Raw genomic sequence first — 5,446 nt, forward strand, 5'->3', positions numbered from 1 at the left:
TAGCGCTCAAAAGCCGCTGTCAAACTCTGATCTTATCAGTAACACGTCCTTTAGATAAGGGATCATATATTCCTCCATTCTCAAGATATCGAATGAACTGAGACATGGATTATAATCATTCTCTTTGTTCATGTGTTGTTTCCTGATTTCCGATTTATGACGACTGACTAATTGAACAGATCAAATCAGTCCAGGCTTGGCCAAGCGCTTTGGGTTGTCATCACTAAATCATCGAGGGGCCCGCATATATCGCTTTAATCCCACATTGGGTAAAAGGAACGGATAAACTTCGACTCATATGTTTGCTCTATTTACTCATCAAAGCACACACAACAATATGTTTTATAACACCAAGCTACTGGTGCGTTTACATATTATCAATGAGCAACCGACTCGTAAACTGCAACTATATGTCTCCGTTTCAAGAATATAAGATACTATCGTCTCACAATCACTCGTGATAAAATCCATGAAGTGATTCACGCGAGCGTGGGTTTAATCCAATACTCAAATCTTATTTTAGGAGCACTCATGAACACTGCAACAAACTTTTGCTATGTCTAAACGCTTTAGACAATCTACAGTCGGATTCATGACAGTCTTACCTCATTACCTACTTCCAAAGTATGATTGACTGTGGATGTTTGAATAACCTAGTTATTCTGAAAGTCAAAACATGCGAAGTGAAACACAAGAATAATCGAATCCAATATGGCCTCAAAACTTGTGAGTATAAATAAAGCACCTTTTATTTAATCACCATATTGATTATACATTATTCATTGTATAATGTTTCGAGTAATCAACTTAATACTTGAATTGAAACAATAGTCATCCCATGCTCCAAGCATGCATACTATGTTTACCTATGGTCCTTACTTTATGAAATAGATCAATTGAACACATTTCCAATGATGCTCATTTCAAAATTCCCAATCCTTATCACAAGTGTAAGAATACCAAATTCTTGCTATGTGTTAGATTCTAACATTTTATGCAATGATCCTTTTGTAATGACATAGCACCAAAGTCACAAAGACTTTGCCAATGAAATTACAAAGTGCTTTATTGGAGATTGTTACAAGACAACTCCACATATATGAAGTCTCACATTCAAAGTACATTCCTTTGAACATCTTTCTTGCATAAAAGTTTCTAATCTACATAAATTCTTAATATCCAACTCCCATTATGGAAACATTTTCATATTTGCCATATGACAACACATTCTAAATAGAATCCTATCATAATAACGTAAATATGGTCCATCTAATACTATACTTCCAACTGTCCATAAGTGACCAATCTTTGGTGAACCTTAGATCGTCCTTGACAGTTGTTTAACTTACTTTAGTCATATCCGGTTCCGATTCCCTTTTCCCTCTTAATGCCCTAGGCATTTGGAATAGACAAAACGGTCGAATATTATAGCATATACAATCGATCCTATACCCGAAGCGTATGGGATACGATACATAACATCTTACATAAAGACATGATACTTTACCAGTCACCTGCTACACTATTGCTATATATAGAATTCCCTTATGTTGAATCTTTTCAACATAACATTCATATATGTCCTTTGAATAAATTTGATTAAAATTTCTTGGTTTAAGCTTTTAGATTTTGAAATGAAGTACAAGTTCCACTCCCTTAATTATAGCAAAAACAACTTTTCAACCCCTGCAACTTTGCGAATTGAAACTTTTGTTTTCTATAACTAATATTGCTAACTTGCAACATAATAATCATGCTCCCACTAACATGATAATTATATCTTTACCTGCATAACACTTATGCTCCCACAATCGCTATCTACTTAAAATCTTCCTAGTGAAAGCGTTTCTTCACAATCATTTTCATGAAGGAGAGAAACCTTATGACACTTAGATTTTATGGTGTATGTGTTCCTAGCCATGTGATTTTTTCATAACTATAATCATAAGACAAGGTTTGTACCAAATCCAAACTTATATGGACTGAACTTGTTCAATCTTTATTTCTTGCCAGCTGGCAGCACAAGGGCCTACAATGTCTTCCAAGTAGTCAAGCAGCTCACCCATACAGATCAATGAACTTTCACCAATCAAGGTGTTTTGCTTCATACAATCAATTGAGAACTCTTAGAACTCACATGCATAGTCAACTTTACTGGAATGACACAGATATAAGAATATGTCAACACGATGGGTTATAAACCTCAAGTCGTGTGCTAGTGATGAACAACTAGGTTTATTCTTGAAACTTTTCAAGATATTAAGACTCCCACTGACCTCTTGACATATATGATTCTCTTGTCAAGAAACATTCCTTGACAAACAAATATTCAAGAGTTAGTGCAGGTTCATATCAAGACAAACCCATAACACACGATCGATCTTAGTTGGTCTTTGTCTTATCCAAGACATCACAACTTACCAATTTCAAACGTGCAAGAGTAAGAAAATTTTCTACTCCACATTTGATGAGTGTTATAAACCTTCTTAAAATGATGTCACTCAAGTCACAATCTTGGAGTATGACTCTAAGACTTGATTTTGGAATGAAGTATGATTTACCTTTTGATTTAACCATTTCAACAATTGCCGATACCTCTTCTTAGCCATACTAGTGCACTAAGGTGTCCTTAGAGGATCAATTGTGACACGGTTTCATAATCACTAGGTTAATCATAAAACAGGATAGTTAAGTACTCTCCATTCTTTTCAGATTGGAGAAACTTTTATCTTTCTGCCTAATTGATTCTTCCTATTCGTTCTGCTATACATTGAAGCCTTTTCAACGATTCAAAATCACATTTAATCTTGTAAGCATAACCATATTTACTAAACCTTTAGCAAATCATGACGAATACTCTTATCGTTCTTTGTGGCGGACTTGACCTAGTGCACAACAATGCGTACTAGGTCCTTTATTCCTTCACTTGACTCACATACTTATGTGAACAAGGAATTAGTCTTAATTTCCCAAATACGAAGGTTCTCATTCATCATACAATACAAGTCGCATGATTCCAAGTTTCTCTCCAATTGAAACTTGGGTGATGAGAATCTTTCTTATTTGTAAATTTCTGACACTACCACAAATAACATAACTAAGAATCACACCCATTTTCAATATTGCTAACAATAGAAACATACAAACATCAATTTTCACAAAAACCATTGCAAGGATATATGTAAATAAATAAGACAAAACAAAATTTATTTTATTTATAAAACTGCGGAAAAACTTGTCCTTCCAATGCAATTACAAATGAAAACTATGTTACTAAACATTTCTAAGCAATCTATCCTAACTCTCATACAACAGCTCAAAAATCCGATCTTCGAACCATGCGATCGAAATCCATTTCTTCGTGATCAGACTCAGCTCACTCTTCCTTTAAGCTTCCCTTTTTTTTTCTTCGATCCTACAAAACATCAAAATGCAATCTTATCACATCATGTATTAAGAATCTATAAATAGGAACTTAATAGAGTTAGTTAGTGGATTTACCTGAAGCAGAGTCATACATCTAGACTCTCCCATCTTCGTGATCCTTCAGGTAGATACGGCAGCTTCGCATCCAATGCACCTTCTCTTGGTAGTAGAAATGAATAGACTCTTTTGGAACAACACATGGGACAATCTCAGATTCAACCTTTCTCTTTACCATCCGGTCAAACGGTTTGACTATGGCCAATCCATTTCCATTGGGAAGAGAAGACTTTCTGGACTTCCAATGTTGCCATTTTCAATGTCCATGGAAGTTTGGGAGGTTGACCTAGCAGTCAAAGTTGATTTACCAGTGCGCCAAATCATTGCTGATTCAACAACAATAAGCAAATAAGTAAGATTAATGAGGGTCACGTCATGGTCCATCATATAGTAATCTTTAATTAACTCACTATATGAGTCAGGAAGTGATTGAAGAACCAAGTCAACAACCAGCTTCCTTGAGACATCGACACCCAACATTCCCAACTTGTCAATATGTAACTTCATCTCCAAGACGTGAGCACATATAGACTTTCCATCTTCGTGTCTGCTTGCCAATAAGGCTTGAGTGACATTGAACTTTTCAAGTCTTCGAACACGTGGGTTAGGGAGAATTATTAGAGGAGGTGGAGGAAGTGAAGAACGATTTCTGTTTCCATGATCCAATCGTGGAACATCATCTTCATGTGGAAAGCTTTTCCAAAGGATTCGGGAAGACCACAATTGTTAGATTTTGACATCTACAAAACGGGAGAAATTCAAGTTAGTTGATTCAATCCTTAATATAACACCCAAATGAAATATTAAGGCTAGGACCCAACACAATATTCTACAACTCGGAAGAGGGATGCCGTAATCCAGTTGCAGAATATTTGAAGGTAGGTAAATGACGATTTACCAATTTCCACCATGAAAAACGAAAAAATGAAAATTAGGTTTTAAATGAATTGAAACTCCTAGATCTTTTGAGATTCGTTGAAATTTTCAATGGCATGTTGAATCTCGATTATGCCCTTCAAGTTTGTGACTGGGATGCCGAGGATCACACACAAGGTGTGAATAACCATGCAAATTAGCTTGGTACTCTCGAAGACGTATATCACCTAATCAATGTTCCGGTTAACCACACACGCTCCATTGATCTATGATAATCTACGAGCTACCCATTTCCATCCTTTATTGGTCCCATATTAATGTGTCGGTTAACCACACACGCTCCACTAACGACCAACAAGGTGCAATGTGCAATTTCATGGATTATCACAAAATTCACATTTTTCCTAAAGTAACTAAGATTTGAGAATTTTGTAAAAGCATTTAGTTACTTTATATTGTTCATTATACTTATTAATGTCCTATCCTACCCGTTCAGCTAACGACCCTCCACTAGTTAAGGAAGCGGTGGGTGAGAGTGGATACCTATTCAATCGCCATTTTATAGGCAATTTCTTTATACCCCCCTTATAGATTAGCTTCGTGAATGAGGCCTACTAACGGTAAGACTGACTCTTCTTATACACACACACACACACACACACACACATATATATATATATATATATATATATATATATATATAAGTATTAAGCTTTTAATATTATAATAGTATAAGTGTGTATTTTAAACATTTCAAAATACTAGGGTTTTTAATCAAATTTAAAATTTTCGAAAAATTAATACCTTTTAATTTTAAAATCTTAAATATTAAAACTTTGATTTAATAATTATCCAAAATTAAACAATTAATTTAAATTATTAAATCTTAAAGGATTATCCATTAAATTAAATAATTAATTTAACCTAATCCCATTATCCCCTAGAATTCGAAAATTTGGGAAGGGATATTTCAAAATCTTTAATTATCCATTTAAACAATTAATAAGATAATTACCAAAGATAACATTATCCTAATCCCTAAAATTTTGAAAACTAATCTTGGGGAGGAAGGTATTTTCGAAAACCC

The sequence above is a fragment of the Lactuca virosa genome, chromosome 7 (assembly GCF_052849685.1).
Source record: "Lactuca virosa cultivar CGN04683 chromosome 7, Lactuca_virosa_CGN04683_v6, whole genome shotgun sequence".
In the NCBI taxonomy this organism is placed as follows: Eukaryota; Viridiplantae; Streptophyta; class Magnoliopsida; order Asterales; family Asteraceae; genus Lactuca; species Lactuca virosa.